The sequence below is a fragment of the Hyla sarda genome, unplaced genomic scaffold, assembly GCF_029499605.1.
Source record: "Hyla sarda isolate aHylSar1 unplaced genomic scaffold, aHylSar1.hap1 scaffold_2750, whole genome shotgun sequence".
Classification (NCBI taxonomy): domain Eukaryota; kingdom Metazoa; phylum Chordata; class Amphibia; order Anura; family Hylidae; genus Hyla; species Hyla sarda.
Window position 1 is genome coordinate 1 of NW_026609451.1, and position 18,048 is coordinate 18,048.

At 46.0% G+C, this 18,048-nt stretch overlaps 8 non-coding genes across 8 annotated transcripts; all 8 read left to right on the forward strand.

Moving 5' to 3' along the window:
* Positions 1-302: 302 nt before the first annotated feature.
* Positions 303-493, forward strand: LOC130325775 (U2 spliceosomal RNA). Its single transcript, XR_008870529.1, has one exon. It is a non-coding gene; the product is annotated as a U2 spliceosomal RNA (small nuclear RNA).
* A 2,089-nt stretch (positions 494-2,582) lies between these two features.
* On the forward strand, positions 2,583-2,773 carry LOC130325787 (U2 spliceosomal RNA). The gene has a single exon (XR_008870539.1). It is a non-coding gene; the product is annotated as a U2 spliceosomal RNA (small nuclear RNA).
* A 2,093-nt stretch (positions 2,774-4,866) lies between these two features.
* LOC130325788 (U2 spliceosomal RNA) lies at positions 4,867-5,057 on the forward strand. The gene has a single exon (XR_008870540.1). It is a non-coding gene; the product is annotated as a U2 spliceosomal RNA (small nuclear RNA).
* A 2,067-nt stretch (positions 5,058-7,124) lies between these two features.
* Positions 7,125-7,315, forward strand: LOC130325789 (U2 spliceosomal RNA). Its single transcript, XR_008870541.1, has one exon. It is a non-coding gene; the product is annotated as a U2 spliceosomal RNA (small nuclear RNA).
* Positions 7,316-9,401: 2,086 nt separating this feature from the next.
* Positions 9,402-9,592, forward strand: LOC130325790 (U2 spliceosomal RNA). Its single transcript, XR_008870542.1, has one exon. It is a non-coding gene; the product is annotated as a U2 spliceosomal RNA (small nuclear RNA).
* Positions 9,593-11,684: 2,092 nt separating this feature from the next.
* Positions 11,685-11,875, forward strand: LOC130325776 (U2 spliceosomal RNA). The gene has a single exon (XR_008870530.1). It is a non-coding gene; the product is annotated as a U2 spliceosomal RNA (small nuclear RNA).
* Positions 11,876-13,972: 2,097 nt separating this feature from the next.
* LOC130325777 (U2 spliceosomal RNA) lies at positions 13,973-14,163 on the forward strand. The gene has a single exon (XR_008870531.1). It is a non-coding gene; the product is annotated as a U2 spliceosomal RNA (small nuclear RNA).
* A 2,093-nt stretch (positions 14,164-16,256) lies between these two features.
* LOC130325778 (U2 spliceosomal RNA) lies at positions 16,257-16,447 on the forward strand. Its single transcript, XR_008870532.1, has one exon. It is a non-coding gene; the product is annotated as a U2 spliceosomal RNA (small nuclear RNA).
* Positions 16,448-18,048: the final 1,601 nt, after the last annotated feature.

Here is an 18,048-nt window from a genome sequence, read left to right on the forward strand (position 1 = left end):
CTTGTGTGTGTGTTTCCTATGCAGATCCTAAGCCCAGTGTCACATGCAAGTAGGAGGAGTAAGAAGGGTTCCTGGCAAATCCGGGTTATGGATTGCATTTAAAAAGGCCCCGTGGGAGTGCAATGGGCCCCTGTCTTGCTGCTTAGCAATAATGGTATGGGTTTAGGTTCTGCTGTGTGTACTGGTGGTTGACTGCCCCCCAGCCCAGAGTGTGCATGGAAAATTGTCTGGCAGCCTCCCTGACAGCAAGCAGTGATAGTGCCCATGAAGGGGACCTTGTTGGGCCCGCCCCTTTCACGGTTATCGCTTCTCGGCCTTTTGGCTAAGATCAAGTGTAGTATCTGTTCTTATCAGTTTAATATCTGATACGTCCCCTATCTGGGGACCATATATTAAATGGATTTTTGAGAACGGGGGCCGATTTCGAAGCTTGCTTCCGTCGCCCTATGCATTGACCCGATATGGCAGTATCTTCGGGTACAGTGCACCACCCCCTTACAGGGTTAAAAAGAAAGATTCCTACTTTCATTGCTACCTGCTTGCTGGCTAGCCAGCTAGCCAGCCCTGTGGGCCTTGCTGCTGCTGCAGCCAAAAAACAAAAGGTGGTGCTGCTGCTGCTTCTGCTGCTTCTGCTTCTGCTTGTGTCTGGCCCCTGTTGGAGCGTCCAGGCACAGGACTTCTGCTGCTGCTGACTAAATGGCCTCCTTAATTGGATCATTTGAGTAGCCAGCACACCTGTGCAGGTAGGGCATGACATGATAGGCAGCTGCCTTGATAGCGGGTGGGTGCTGAATGTTCCTAATTGACAAAATAAGATTAATGCTTATGAAGAAATATAAAATCTCATCCCTTCCCCAATATCGCGCCACACCCCTACCCCTTAATTCCCTGGTTGAACGTGATGGACATATGTCTTTTTTCGACCGTACTAACTATGTAACTATGTAACATAACATGGGGGGGGGGGGTCTCCTGGCTGTTCACACAGGTGTGTCATTGCTGTACATTGACCATGCATTGCTTCTGTGGTATTGCAAAGGCAAAGACAAATGCTTCCAGCCATCCATTGCACTAATGGATTGGTCATCAGCTGGCTGTCTATGTCCCGCATCAATATAGACCAAAGTACAGAGGGTTAGGCTATGCTATTGTGCACCTACCTGATGCATCAGAAGGTGCGAGGCCCTTGCTAAATTCTGTGCACAGACTTTGAGATCTATACTTTAGACTGTATCTAAACCTGCTCCAACATGGACTGACATTCTGGCCTACTTTCAGCCGATGCGACTTGTCTGTCGCTGAACAGTCGCTTTTTATGTATTCAGCACCTATGTATAATGTTGTAAAAATGCTCTAGAAGCTAAAGTCGCAGAAATGTCACACATATTTGGCCTGCAACTTTCTGTGCGACAAATTCAGACAGGAAAAATCAGTATAAATCCTTAGAAAATTATCCCCCAGTGTCTCCATCTGCTGGCGGTATTGAATAAGCATTGCTGCACTGATGGGGTATGCATTAGACGAAAAAAAAGAAGAAAAAGAAGAATAATACGCCCAGAAAAGAGGCGAAAAGGAGAAAAACGTAAAAAAACGTGAAAAAAAAGTAAGAGGAAGAGAAGGGAAAAAAAGGTGGAAATGGGTTTAAAAGTGATTTCGGCGGAGAAATATATATATATATATATATATATATATATATATATATATATATACGCGCACACACACACATATATATAAACGTATTCTCCGTTGAGATATTGCAGCCGCTGCTGTGTCCAGGCCCAGGAGCCTTAGCACTGTGCTGTGATGTCACTCAATACCACTGACATCACTAGGTGTAAACAACATCTCTCCTTTGCTGTGTATGTGACTATGGAGCTGTTTGGTGATGTCGTCTATTATGGCCTTCATAGAAGCAACAGGAGATTGTTGCATCCATCTAGAACCCTCAGAACTACAGTGCTATGATGTCACTCACTTCCACAGGCCTTGCAGAGTGTAAACAACAACAACCCAGCTTTGTTGTGTATGTAACCATAGGGATTTGTGATGTCACCTAGAACCTTCACAGCAGCGACAGCTTTATGAGGAGCATCAGCACTGCTCTGCCTGAGCAGAACCATCACCGCCATAGGTTGTCAAATAACCCGGATTTAACCCACACAGGTAAGTCCAATGGGGTGCAGGCATGTCCTCTATGCTTACAGCTTCCCGTGGGTGTTGGTTTGATACCGTTTGGGGACAGCCAAGGAGGCATCTGCAGGCAACAAAGGTAGGTGTGTGCTTGTGTGTGTGTTTCCTATGCAGATCCTAAGCCCAGTGTCACATGCAAGTAGGAGGAGTAAGAAGGGTTCCTGGCAAATCCGGGTTATGGATTGCATTTAAAAAGGCCCCGTGGGAGTGCAATGGGCCCCTGTCTTGCTGCTTAGCAATAATGGTATGGGTTTAGGTTCTGCTGTGTGTACTGGTGGTTGACTGCCCCCCAGCCCAGAGTGTGCATGGAAAATTGTCTGGCAGCCTCCCTGACAGCAAGCAGTGATAGTGCCCATGAAGGGGACCTTGTTGGGCCCGCCCCTTTCACGGTTATCGCTTCTCGGCCTTTTGGCTAAGATCAAGTGTAGTATCTGTTCTTATCAGTTTAATATCTGATACGTCCCCTATCTGGGGACCATATATTAAATGGATTTTTGAGAACGGGGGCCGATTTCGAAGCTTGCTTCCGTCGCCCTATGCATTGACCCGATATGGCAGTATCTTCGGGTACAGTGCACCACCCCCTTACAGGGTTAAAAAGAAAGATTCCTACTTTCATTGCTACCTGCTTGCTGGCTAGCCAGCTAGCCAGCCCTGTGGGCCTTGCTGCTGCTGCAGCCAAAAAACAAAAGGTGGTGCTGCTGCTGCTTCTGCTGCTTCTGCTTCTGCTTGTGTCTGGCCCCTGTTGGAGCGTCCAGGCACAGGACTTCTGCTGCTGCTGACTAAATGGCCTCCTTAATTGGATCATTTGAGTAGCCAGCACACCTGTGCAGGTAGGGCATGACATGATAGGCAGCTGCCTTGATAGCGGGTGGGTGCTGAATGTTCCTAATTGACAAAATAAGATTAATGCTTATGAAGAAATATAAAATCTCATCCCTTCCCCAATATCGCGCCACACCCCTACCCCTTAATTCCCTGGTTGAACGTGATGGACATATGTCTTTTTTCGACCGTACTAACTATGTAACTATGTAACATAACATGGGGGGGGGGGGGTCTCCTGGCTGTTCACACAGGTGTGTCATTGCTGTACATTGACCATGCATTGCTTCTGTGGTATTGCAAAGGCAAAGACAAATGCTTCCAGCCATCCATTGCACTAATGGATTGGTCATCAGCTGGCTGTCTATGTCCCGCATCAATATAGACCAAAGTACAGAGGGTTAGGCTATGCTATTGTGCACCTACCTGATGCATCAGAAGGTGCGAGGCCCTTGCTAAATTCTGTGCACAGACTTTGAGATCTATACTTTAGACTGTATCTAAACCTGCTCCAACATGGACTGACATTCTGGCCTACTTTCAGCCGATGCGACTTGTCTGTCGCTGAACAGTCGCTTTTTATGTATTCAGCACCTATGTATAATGTTGTAAAAATGCTCTAGAAGCTAAAGTCGCAGAAATGTCACACATATTTGGCCTGCAACTTTCTGTGCGACAAATTCAGACAGGAAAAATCAGTATAAATCCTTAGAAAATTATCCCCCAGTGTCTCCATCTGCTGGCGGTATTGAATAAGCATTGCTGCACTGATGGGGTATGCATTAGACGAAAAAAAAGAAGAAAAAGAAGAATAATACGCCCAGAAAAGAGGCGAAAAGGAGAAAAACGTAAAAAAACGTGAAAAAAAAGTAAGAGGAAGAGAAGGGAAAAAAAGGTGGAAATGGGTTTAAAAGTGATTTCGGCGGAGAAATATATATATATATATATATATATATATATATATATATATACTATATACGCGCACACACACACATATATATAAACGTATTCTCCGTTGAGATATTGCAGCCGCTGCTGTGTCCAGGCCCAGGAGCCTTAGCACTGTGCTGTGATGTCACTCAATACCACTGACATCACTAGGTGTAAACAACATCTCTCCTTTGCTGTGTATGTGACTATGGAGCTGTTTGGTGATGTCGTCTATTATGGCCTTCATAGAAGCAACAGGAGATTGTTGCATCCATCTAGAACCCTCAGAACTACAGTGCTATGATGTCACTCACTTCCACAGGCCTTGCAGAGTGTAAACAACAACAACCCAGCTTTGTTGTGTATGTAACCATAGGGATTTGTGATGTCACCTAGAACCTTCACAGCAGCGACAGCTTTATGAGGAGCATCAGCACTGCTCTGCCTGAGCAGAACCATCACCGCCATAGGTTGTCAAATAACCCGGATTTAACCCACACAGGTAAGTCCAATGGGGTGCAGGCATGTCCTCTATGCTTACAGCTTCCCGTGGGTGTTGGTTTGATACCGTTTGGGGACAGCCAAGGAGGCATCTGCAGGCAACAAAGGTAGGTGTGTGCTTGTGTGTGTGTTTCCTATGCAGATCCTAAGCCCAGTGTCACATGCAAGTAGGAGGAGTAAGAAGGGTTCCTGGCAAATCCGGGTTATGGATTGCATTTAAAAAGGCCCCGTGGGAGTGCAATGGGCCCCTGTCTTGCTGCTTAGCAATAATGGTATGGGTTTAGGTTCTGCTGTGTGTACTGGTGGTTGACTGCCCCCCAGCCCAGAGTGTGCATGGAAAATTGTCTGGCAGCCTCCCTGACAGCAAGCAGTGATAGTGCCCATGAAGGGGACCTTGTTGGGCCCGCCCCTTTCACGGTTATCGCTTCTCGGCCTTTTGGCTAAGATCAAGTGTAGTATCTGTTCTTATCAGTTTAATATCTGATACGTCCCCTATCTGGGGACCATATATTAAATGGATTTTTGAGAACGGGGGCCGATTTCGAAGCTTGCTTCCGTCGCCCTATGCATTGACCCGATATGGCAGTATCTTCGGGTACAGTGCACCACCCCCTTACAGGGTTAAAAAGAAAGATTCCTACTTTCATTGCTACCTGCTTGCTGGCTAGCCAGCTAGCCAGCCCTGTGGGCCTTGCTGCTGCTGCAGCCAAAAAACAAAAGGTGGTGCTGCTGCTGCTTCTGCTGCTTCTGCTTCTGCTTGTGTCTGGCCCCTGTTGGAGCGTCCAGGCACAGGACTTCTGCTGCTGCTGACTAAATGGCCTCCTTAATTGGATCATTTGAGTAGCCAGCACACCTGTGCAGGTAGGGCATGACATGATAGGCAGCTGCCTTGATAGCGGGTGGGTGCTGAATGTTCCTAATTGACAAAATAAGATTAATGCTTATGAAGAAATATAAAATCTCATCCCTTCCCCAATATCGCGCCACACCCCTACCCCTTAATTCCCTGGTTGAACGTGATGGACATATGTCTTTTTTCGACCGTACTAACTATGTAACTATGTAACATAACATGGGGGGGGGGGGTCTCCTGGCTGTTCACACAGGTGTGTCATTGCTGTACATTGACCATGCATTGCTTCTGTGGTATTGCAAAGGCAAAGACAAATGCTTCCAGCCATCCATTGCACTAATGGATTGGTCATCAGCTGGCTGTCTATGTCCCGCATCAATATAGACCAAAGTACAGAGGGTTAGGCTATGCTATTGTGCACCTACCTGATGCATCAGAAGGTGCGAGGCCCTTGCTAAATTCTGTGCACAGACTTTGAGATCTATACTTTAGACTGTATCTAAACCTGCTCCAACATGGACTGACATTCTGGCCTACTTTCAGCCGATGCGACTTGTCTGTCGCTGAACAGTCGCTTTTTATGTATTCAGCACCTATGTATAATGTTGTAAAAATGCTCTAGAAGCTAAAGTCGCAGAAATGTCACACATATTTGGCCTGCAACTTTCTGTGCGACAAATTCAGACAGGAAAAATCAGTATAAATCCTTAGAAAATTATCCCCCAGTGTCTCCATCTGCTGGCGGTATTGAATAAGCATTGCTGCACTGATGGGGTATGCATTAGACGAAAAAAAAGAAGAAAAAGAAGAATAATACGCCCAGAAAAGAGGCGAAAAGGAGAAAAACGTAAAAAAACGTGAAAAAAAAGTAAGAGGAAGAGAAGGGAAAAAAAGGTGGAAATGGGTTTAAAAGTGATTTCGGCGGAGAAATATATATATATATATATATATACGCGCACACACACACATATATATAAACGTATTCTCCGTTGAGATATTGCAGCCGCTGCTGTGTCCAGGCCCAGGAGCCTTAGCACTGTGCTGTGATGTCACTCAATACCACTGACATCACTAGGTGTAAACAACATCTCTCCTTTGCTGTGTATGTGACTATGGAGCTGTTTGGTGATGTCGTCTATTATGGCCTTCATAGAAGCAACAGGAGATTGTTGCATCCATCTAGAACCCTCAGAACTACAGTGCTATGATGTCACTCACTTCCACAGGCCTTGCAGAGTGTAAACAACAACAACCCAGCTTTGTTGTGTATGTAACCATAGGGATTTGTGATGTCACCTAGAACCTTCACAGCAGCGACAGCTTTATGAGGAGCATCAGCACTGCTCTGCCTGAGCAGAACCATCACCGCCATAGGTTGTCAAATAACCCGGATTTAACCCACACAGGTAAGTCCAATGGGGTGCAGGCATGTCCTCTATGCTTACAGCTTCCCGTGGGTGTTGGTTTGATACCGTTTGGGGACAGCCAAGGAGGCATCTGCAGGCAACAAAGGTAGGTGTGTGCTTGTGTGTGTGTTTCCTATGCAGATCCTAAGCCCAGTGTCACATGCAAGTAGGAGGAGTAAGAAGGGTTCCTGGCAAATCCGGGTTATGGATTGCATTTAAAAAGGCCCCGTGGGAGTGCAATGGGCCCCTGTCTTGCTGCTTAGCAATAATGGTATGGGTTTAGGTTCTGCTGTGTGTACTGGTGGTTGACTGCCCCCCAGCCCAGAGTGTGCATGGAAAATTGTCTGGCAGCCTCCCTGACAGCAAGCAGTGATAGTGCCCATGAAGGGGACCTTGTTGGGCCCGCCCCTTTCACGGTTATCGCTTCTCGGCCTTTTGGCTAAGATCAAGTGTAGTATCTGTTCTTATCAGTTTAATATCTGATACGTCCCCTATCTGGGGACCATATATTAAATGGATTTTTGAGAACGGGGGCCGATTTCGAAGCTTGCTTCCGTCGCCCTATGCATTGACCCGATATGGCAGTATCTTCGGGTACAGTGCACCACCCCCTTACAGGGTTAAAAAGAAAGATTCCTACTTTCATTGCTACCTGCTTGCTGGCTAGCCAGCTAGCCAGCCCTGTGGGCCTTGCTGCTGCTGCAGCCAAAAAACAAAAGGTGGTGCTGCTGCTGCTTCTGCTGCTTCTGCTTCTGCTTGTGTCTGGCCCCTGTTGGAGCGTCCAGGCACAGGACTTCTGCTGCTGCTGACTAAATGGCCTCCTTAATTGGATCATTTGAGTAGCCAGCACACCTGTGCAGGTAGGGCATGACATGATAGGCAGCTGCCTTGATAGCGGGTGGGTGCTGAATGTTCCTAATTGACAAAATAAGATTAATGCTTATGAAGAAATATAAAATCTCATCCCTTCCCCAATATCGCGCCACACCCCTACCCCTTAATTCCCTGGTTGAACGTGATGGACATATGTCTTTTTTCGACCGTACTAACTATGTAACTATGTAACATAACATGGGGGGGGGGGGTCTCCTGGCTGTTCACACAGGTGTGTCATTGCTGTACATTGACCATGCATTGCTTCTGTGGTATTGCAAAGGCAAAGACAAATGCTTCCAGCCATCCATTGCACTAATGGATTGGTCATCAGCTGGCTGTCTATGTCCCGCATCAATATAGACCAAAGTACAGAGGGTTAGGCTATGCTATTGTGCACCTACCTGATGCATCAGAAGGTGCGAGGCCCTTGCTAAATTCTGTGCACAGACTTTGAGATCTATACTTTAGACTGTATCTAAACCTGCTCCAACATGGACTGACATTCTGGCCTACTTTCAGCCGATGCGACTTGTCTGTCGCTGAACAGTCGCTTTTTATGTATTCAGCACCTATGTATAATGTTGTAAAAATGCTCTAGAAGCTAAAGTCGCAGAAATGTCACACATATTTGGCCTGCAACTTTCTGTGCGACAAATTCAGACAGGAAAAATCAGTATAAATCCTTAGAAAATTATCCCCCAGTGTCTCCATCTGCTGGCGGTATTGAATAAGCATTGCTGCACTGATGGGGTATGCATTAGACGAAAAAAAAGAAGAAAAAGAAGAATAATACGCCCAGAAAAGAGGCGAAAAGGAGAAAAACGTAAAAAAACGTGAAAAAAAAGTAAGAGGAAGAGAAGGGAAAAAAAGGTGGAAATGGGTTTAAAAGTGATTTCGGCGGAGAATATATATATATATATATATATATATATATATATATATATATACGCGCACACACACACATATATATAAACGTATTCTCCGTTGAGATATTGCAGCCGCTGCTGTGTCCAGGCCCAGGAGCCTTAGCACTGTGCTGTGATGTCACTCAATACCACTGACATCACTAGGTGTAAACAACATCTCTCCTTTGCTGTGTATGTGACTATGGAGCTGTTTGGTGATGTCGTCTATTATGGCCTTCATAGAAGCAACAGGAGATTGTTGCATCCATCTAGAACCCTCAGAACTACAGTGCTATGATGTCACTCACTTCCACAGGCCTTGCAGAGTGTAAACAACAACAACCCAGCTTTGTTGTGTATGTAACCATAGGGATTTGTGATGTCACCTAGAACCTTCACAGCAGCGACAGCTTTATGAGGAGCATCAGCACTGCTCTGCCTGAGCAGAACCATCACCGCCATAGGTTGTCAAATAACCCGGATTTAACCCACACAGGTAAGTCCAATGGGGTGCAGGCATGTCCTCTATGCTTACAGCTTCCCGTGGGTGTTGGTTTGATACCGTTTGGGGACAGCCAAGGAGGCATCTGCAGGCAACAAAGGTAGGTGTGTGCTTGTGTGTGTGTTTCCTATGCAGATCCTAAGCCCAGTGTCACATGCAAGTAGGAGGAGTAAGAAGGGTTCCTGGCAAATCCGGGTTATGGATTGCATTTAAAAAGGCCCCGTGGGAGTGCAATGGGCCCCTGTCTTGCTGCTTAGCAATAATGGTATGGGTTTAGGTTCTGCTGTGTGTACTGGTGGTTGACTGCCCCCCAGCCCAGAGTGTGCATGGAAAATTGTCTGGCAGCCTCCCTGACAGCAAGCAGTGATAGTGCCCATGAAGGGGACCTTGTTGGGCCCGCCCCTTTCACGGTTATCGCTTCTCGGCCTTTTGGCTAAGATCAAGTGTAGTATCTGTTCTTATCAGTTTAATATCTGATACGTCCCCTATCTGGGGACCATATATTAAATGGATTTTTGAGAACGGGGGCCGATTTCGAAGCTTGCTTCCGTCGCCCTATGCATTGACCCGATATGGCAGTATCTTCGGGTACAGTGCACCACCCCCTTACAGGGTTAAAAAGAAAGATTCCTACTTTCATTGCTACCTGCTTGCTGGCTAGCCAGCTAGCCAGCCCTGTGGGCCTTGCTGCTGCTGCAGCCAAAAAACAAAAGGTGGTGCTGCTGCTGCTTCTGCTGCTTCTGCTTCTGCTTGTGTCTGGCCCCTGTTGGAGCGTCCAGGCACAGGACTTCTGCTGCTGCTGACTAAATGGCCTCCTTAATTGGATCATTTGAGTAGCCAGCACACCTGTGCAGGTAGGGCATGACATGATAGGCAGCTGCCTTGATAGCGGGTGGGTGCTGAATGTTCCTAATTGACAAAATAAGATTAATGCTTATGAAGAAATATAAAATCTCATCCCTTCCCCAATATCGCGCCACACCCCTACCCCTTAATTCCCTGGTTGAACGTGATGGACATATGTCTTTTTTCGACCGTACTAACTATGTAACTATGTAACATAACATGGGGGGGGGGGGTCTCCTGGCTGTTCACACAGGTGTGTCATTGCTGTACATTGACCATGCATTGCTTCTGTGGTATTGCAAAGGCAAAGACAAATGCTTCCAGCCATCCATTGCACTAATGGATTGGTCATCAGCTGGCTGTCTATGTCCCGCATCAATATAGACCAAAGTACAGAGGGTTAGGCTATGCTATTGTGCACCTACCTGATGCATCAGAAGGTGCGAGGCCCTTGCTAAATTCTGTGCACAGACTTTGAGATCTATACTTTAGACTGTATCTAAACCTGCTCCAACATGGACTGACATTCTGGCCTACTTTCAGCCGATGCGACTTGTCTGTCGCTGAACAGTCGCTTTTTATGTATTCAGCACCTATGTATAATGTTGTAAAAATGCTCTAGAAGCTAAAGTCGCAGAAATGTCACACATATTTGGCCTGCAACTTTCTGTGCGACAAATTCAGACAGGAAAAATCAGTATAAATCCTTAGAAAATTATCCCCCAGTGTCTCCATCTGCTGGCGGTATTGAATAAGCATTGCTGCACTGATGGGGTATGCATTAGACGAAAAAAAAGAAGAAAAAGAAGAATAATACGCCCAGAAAAGAGGCGAAAAGGAGAAAAACGTAAAAAAACGTGAAAAAAAAGTAAGAGGAAGAGAAGGGAAAAAAAGGTGGAAATGGGTTTAAAAGTGATTTCGGCGGAGAAATATATATATATATATATATATATATATTATATATATATATATATATACGCGCACACACACACATATATATAAACGTATTCTCCGTTGAGATATTGCAGCCGCTGCTGTGTCCAGGCCCAGGAGCCTTAGCACTGTGCTGTGATGTCACTCAATACCACTGACATCACTAGGTGTAAACAACATCTCTCCTTTGCTGTGTATGTGACTATGGAGCTGTTTGGTGATGTCGTCTATTATGGCCTTCATAGAAGCAACAGGAGATTGTTGCATCCATCTAGAACCCTCAGAACTACAGTGCTATGATGTCACTCACTTCCACAGGCCTTGCAGAGTGTAAACAACAACAACCCAGCTTTGTTGTGTATGTAACCATAGGGATTTGTGATGTCACCTAGAACCTTCACAGCAGCGACAGCTTTATGAGGAGCATCAGCACTGCTCTGCCTGAGCAGAACCATCACCGCCATAGGTTGTCAAATAACCCGGATTTAACCCACACAGGTAAGTCCAATGGGGTGCAGGCATGTCCTCTATGCTTACAGCTTCCCGTGGGTGTTGGTTTGATACCGTTTGGGGACAGCCAAGGAGGCATCTGCAGGCAACAAAGGTAGGTGTGTGCTTGTGTGTGTGTTTCCTATGCAGATCCTAAGCCCAGTGTCACATGCAAGTAGGAGGAGTAAGAAGGGTTCCTGGCAAATCCGGGTTATGGATTGCATTTAAAAAGGCCCCGTGGGAGTGCAATGGGCCCCTGTCTTGCTGCTTAGCAATAATGGTATGGGTTTAGGTTCTGCTGTGTGTACTGGTGGTTGACTGCCCCCCAGCCCAGAGTGTGCATGGAAAATTGTCTGGCAGCCTCCCTGACAGCAAGCAGTGATAGTGCCCATGAAGGGGACCTTGTTGGGCCCGCCCCTTTCACGGTTATCGCTTCTCGGCCTTTTGGCTAAGATCAAGTGTAGTATCTGTTCTTATCAGTTTAATATCTGATACGTCCCCTATCTGGGGACCATATATTAAATGGATTTTTGAGAACGGGGGCCGATTTCGAAGCTTGCTTCCGTCGCCCTATGCATTGACCCGATATGGCAGTATCTTCGGGTACAGTGCACCACCCCCTTACAGGGTTAAAAAGAAAGATTCCTACTTTCATTGCTACCTGCTTGCTGGCTAGCCAGCTAGCCAGCCCTGTGGGCCTTGCTGCTGCTGCAGCCAAAAAACAAAAGGTGGTGCTGCTGCTGCTTCTGCTGCTTCTGCTTCTGCTTGTGTCTGGCCCCTGTTGGAGCGTCCAGGCACAGGACTTCTGCTGCTGCTGACTAAATGGCCTCCTTAATTGGATCATTTGAGTAGCCAGCACACCTGTGCAGGTAGGGCATGACATGATAGGCAGCTGCCTTGATAGCGGGTGGGTGCTGAATGTTCCTAATTGACAAAATAAGATTAATGCTTATGAAGAAATATAAAATCTCATCCCTTCCCCAATATCGCGCCACACCCCTACCCCTTAATTCCCTGGTTGAACGTGATGGACATATGTCTTTTTTCGACCGTACTAACTATGTAACTATGTAACATAACATGGGGGGGGGGGGTCTCCTGGCTGTTCACACAGGTGTGTCATTGCTGTACATTGACCATGCATTGCTTCTGTGGTATTGCAAAGGCAAAGACAAATGCTTCCAGCCATCCATTGCACTAATGGATTGGTCATCAGCTGGCTGTCTATGTCCCGCATCAATATAGACCAAAGTACAGAGGGTTAGGCTATGCTATTGTGCACCTACCTGATGCATCAGAAGGTGCGAGGCCCTTGCTAAATTCTGTGCACAGACTTTGAGATCTATACTTTAGACTGTATCTAAACCTGCTCCAACATGGACTGACATTCTGGCCTACTTTCAGCCGATGCGACTTGTCTGTCGCTGAACAGTCGCTTTTTATGTATTCAGCACCTATGTATAATGTTGTAAAAATGCTCTAGAAGCTAAAGTCGCAGAAATGTCACACATATTTGGCCTGCAACTTTCTGTGCGACAAATTCAGACAGGAAAAATCAGTATAAATCCTTAGAAAATTATCCCCCAGTGTCTCCATCTGCTGGCGGTATTGAATAAGCATTGCTGCACTGATGGGGTATGCATTAGACGAAAAAAAAGAAGAAAAAGAAGAATAATACGCCCAGAAAAGAGGCGAAAAGGAGAAAAACGTAAAAAAACGTGAAAAAAAAGTAAGAGGAAGAGAAGGGAAAAAAAGGTGGAAATGGGTTTAAAAGTGATTTCGGCGGAGAAATATATATATATATATATATATATATATATATATATATATATATATATATATACGCGCACACACACACATATATATAAACGTATTCTCCGTTGAGATATTGCAGCCGCTGCTGTGTCCAGGCCCAGGAGCCTTAGCACTGTGCTGTGATGTCACTCAATACCACTGACATCACTAGGTGTAAACAACATCTCTCCTTTGCTGTGTATGTGACTATGGAGCTGTTTGGTGATGTCGTCTATTATGGCCTTCATAGAAGCAACAGGAGATTGTTGCATCCATCTAGAACCCTCAGAACTACAGTGCTATGATGTCACTCACTTCCACAGGCCTTGCAGAGTGTAAACAACAACAACCCAGCTTTGTTGTGTATGTAACCATAGGGATTTGTGATGTCACCTAGAACCTTCACAGCAGCGACAGCTTTATGAGGAGCATCAGCACTGCTCTGCCTGAGCAGAACCATCACCGCCATAGGTTGTCAAATAACCCGGATTTAACCCACACAGGTAAGTCCAATGGGGTGCAGGCATGTCCTCTATGCTTACAGCTTCCCGTGGGTGTTGGTTTGATACCGTTTGGGGACAGCCAAGGAGGCATCTGCAGGCAACAAAGGTAGGTGTGTGCTTGTGTGTGTGTTTCCTATGCAGATCCTAAGCCCAGTGTCACATGCAAGTAGGAGGAGTAAGAAGGGTTCCTGGCAAATCCGGGTTATGGATTGCATTTAAAAAGGCCCCGTGGGAGTGCAATGGGCCCCTGTCTTGCTGCTTAGCAATAATGGTATGGGTTTAGGTTCTGCTGTGTGTACTGGTGGTTGACTGCCCCCCAGCCCAGAGTGTGCATGGAAAATTGTCTGGCAGCCTCCCTGACAGCAAGCAGTGATAGTGCCCATGAAGGGGACCTTGTTGGGCCCGCCCCTTTCACGGTTATCGCTTCTCGGCCTTTTGGCTAAGATCAAGTGTAGTATCTGTTCTTATCAGTTTAATATCTGATACGTCCCCTATCTGGGGACCATATATTAAATGGATTTTTGAGAACGGGGGCCGATTTCGAAGCTTGCTTCCGTCGCCCTATGCATTGACCCGATATGGCAGTATCTTCGGGTACAGTGCACCACCCCCTTACAGGGTTAAAAAGAAAGATTCCTACTTTCATTGCTACCTGCTTGCTGGCTAGCCAGCTAGCCAGCCCTGTGGGCCTTGCTGCTGCTGCAGCCAAAAAACAAAAGGTGGTGCTGCTGCTGCTTCTGCTGCTTCTGCTTCTGCTTGTGTCTGGCCCCTGTTGGAGCGTCCAGGCACAGGACTTCTGCTGCTGCTGACTAAATGGCCTCCTTAATTGGATCATTTGAGTAGCCAGCACACCTGTGCAGGTAGGGCATGACATGATAGGCAGCTGCCTTGATAGCGGGTGGGTGCTGAATGTTCCTAATTGACAAAATAAGATTAATGCTTATGAAGAAATATAAAATCTCATCCCTTCCCCAATATCGCGCCACACCCCTACCCCTTAATTCCCTGGTTGAACGTGATGGACATATGTCTTTTTTCGACCGTACTAACTATGTAACTATGTAACATAACATGGGGGGGGGGGGTCTCCTGGCTGTTCACACAGGTGTGTCATTGCTGTACATTGACCATGCATTGCTTCTGTGGTATTGCAAAGGCAAAGACAAATGCTTCCAGCCATCCATTGCACTAATGGATTGGTCATCAGCTGGCTGTCTATGTCCCGCATCAATATAGACCAAAGTACAGAGGGTTAGGCTATGCTATTGTGCACCTACCTGATGCATCAGAAGGTGCGAGGCCCTTGCTAAATTCTGTGCACAGACTTTGAGATCTATACTTTAGACTGTATCTAAACCTGCTCCAACATGGACTGACATTCTGGCCTACTTTCAGCCGATGCGACTTGTCTGTCGCTGAACAGTCGCTTTTTATGTATTCAGCACCTATGTATAATGTTGTAAAAATGCTCTAGAAGCTAAAGTCGCAGAAATGTCACACATATTTGGCCTGCAACTTTCTGTGCGACAAATTCAGACAGGAAAAATCAGTATAAATCCTTAGAAAATTATCCCCCAGTGTCTCCATCTGCTGGCGGTATTGAATAAGCATTGCTGCACTGATGGGGTATGCATTAGACGAAAAAAAAGAAGAAAAAGAAGAATAATACGCCCAGAAAAGAGGCGAAAAGGAGAAAAACGTAAAAAAACGTGAAAAAAAAGTAAGAGGAAGAGAAGGGAAAAAAAGGTGGAAATGGGTTTAAAAGTGATTTCGGCGGAGAAATATATATATATATATATATATATATATATATATATATATATATATATACGCGCACACACACACATATATATAAACGTATTCTCCGTTGAGATATTGCAGCCGCTGCTGTGTCCAGGCCCAGGAGCCTTAGCACTGTGCTGTGATGTCACTCAATACCACTGACATCACTAGGTGTAAACAACATCTCTCCTTTGCTGTGTATGTGACTATGGAGCTGTTTGGTGATGTCGTCTATTATGGCCTTCATAGAAGCAACAGGAGATTGTTGCATCCATCTAGAACCCTCAGAACTACAGTGCTATGATGTCACTCACTTCCACAGGCCTTGCAGAGTGTAAACAACAACAACCCAGCTTTGTTGTGTATGTAACCATAGGGATTTGTGATGTCACCTAGAACCTTCACAGCAGCGACAGCTTTATGAGGAGCATCAGCACTGCTCTGCCTGAGCAGAACCATCACCGCCATAGGTTGTCAAATAACCCGGATTTAACCCACACAGGTAAGTCCAATGGGGTGCAGGCATGTCCTCTATGCTTACAGCTTCCCGTGGGTGTTGGTTTGATACCGTTTGGGGACAGCCAAGGAGGCATCTGCAGGCAACAAAGGTAGGTGTGTGCTTGTGTGTGTGTTTCCTATGCAGATCCTAAGCCCAGTGTCACATGCAAGTAGGAGGAGTAAGAAGGGTTCCTGGCAAATCCGGGTTATGGATTGCATTTAAAAAGGCCCCGTGGGAGTGCAATGGGCCCCTGTCTTGCTGCTTAGCAATAATGGTATGGGTTTAGGTTCTGCTGTGTGTACTGGTGGTTGACTGCCCCCCAGCCCAGAGTGTGCATGGAAAATTGTCTGGCAGCCTCCCTGACAGCAAGCAGTGATAGTGCCCATGAAGGGGACCTTGTTGGGCCCGCCCCTTTCACGGTTATCGCTTCTCGGCCTTTTGGCTAAGATCAAGTGTAGTATCTGTTCTTATCAGTTTAATATCTGATACGTCCCCTATCTGGGGACCATATATTAAATGGATTTTTGAGAACGGGGGCCGATTTCGAAGCTTGCTTCCGTCGCCCTATGCATTGACCCGATATGGCAGTATCTTCGGGTACAGTGCACCACCCCCTTACAGGGTTAAAAAGAAAGATTCCTACTTTCATTGCTACCTGCTTGCTGGCTAGCCAGCTAGCCAGCCCTGTGGGCCTTGCTGCTGCTGCAGCCAAAAAACAAAAGGTGGTGCTGCTGCTGCTTCTGCTGCTTCTGCTTCTGCTTGTGTCTGGCCCCTGTTGGAGCGTCCAGGCACAGGACTTCTGCTGCTGCTGACTAAATGGCCTCCTTAATTGGATCATTTGAGTAGCCAGCACACCTGTGCAGGTAGGGCATGACATGATAGGCAGCTGCCTTGATAGCGGGTGGGTGCTGAATGTTCCTAATTGACAAAATAAGATTAATGCTTATGAAGAAATATAAAATCTCATCCCTTCCCCAATATCGCGCCACACCCCTACCCCTTAATTCCCTGGTTGAACGTGATGGACATATGTCTTTTTTCGACCGTACTAACTATGTAACTATGTAACATAACATGGGGGGGGGGGGTCTCCTGGCTGTTCACACAGGTGTGTCATTGCTGTACATTGACCATGCATTGCTTCTGTGGTATTGCAAAGGCAAAGACAAATGCTTCCAGCCATCCATTGCACTAATGGATTGGTCATCAGCTGGCTGTCTATGTCCCGCATCAATATAGACCAAAGTACAGAGGGTTAGGCTATGCTATTGTGCACCTACCTGATGCATCAGAAGGTGCGAGGCCCTTGCTAAATTCTGTGCACAGACTTTGAGATCTATACTTTAGACTGTATCTAAACCTGCTCCAACATGGACTGACATTCTGGCCTACTTTCAGCCGATGCGACTTGTCTGTCGCTGAACAGTCGCTTTTTATGTATTCAGCACCTATGTATAATGTTGTAAAAATGCTCTAGAAGCTAAAGTCGCAGAAATGTCACACATATTTGGCCTGCAACTTTCTGTGCGACAAATTCAGACAGGAAAAATCAGTATAAATCCTTAGAAAATTATCCCCCAGTGTCTCCATCTGCTGGCGGTATTGAATAAGCATTGCTGCACTGATGGGGTATGCATTAGACGAAAAAAAAGAAGAAAAAGAAGAATAATACGCCCAGAAAAGAGGCGAAAAGGAGAAAAACGTAAAAAAACGTGAAAAAAAAGTAAGAGGAAGAGAAGGGAAAAAAAGGTGGAAATGGGTTTAAAAGTGATTTCGGCGGAGAATATATATATATATATATATATATATATATATATATATATATATACGCGCACACACACACATATATATAAACGTATTCTCCGTTGAGATATTGCAGCCGCTGCTGTGTCCAGGCCCAGGAGCCTTAGCACTGTGCTGTGATGTCACTCAATACCACTGACATCACTAGGTGTAAACAACATCTCTCCTTTGCTGTGTATGTGACTATGGAGCTGTTTGGTGATGTCGTCTATTATGGCCTTCATAGAAGCAACAGGAGATTGTTGCATCCATCTAGAACCCTCAGAACTACAGTGCTATGATGTCACTCACTTCCACAGGCCTTGCAGAGTGTAAACAACAACAACCCAGCTTTGTTGTGTATGTAACCATAGGGATTTGTGATGTCACCTAGAACCTTCACAGCAGCGACAGCTTTATGAGGAGCATCAG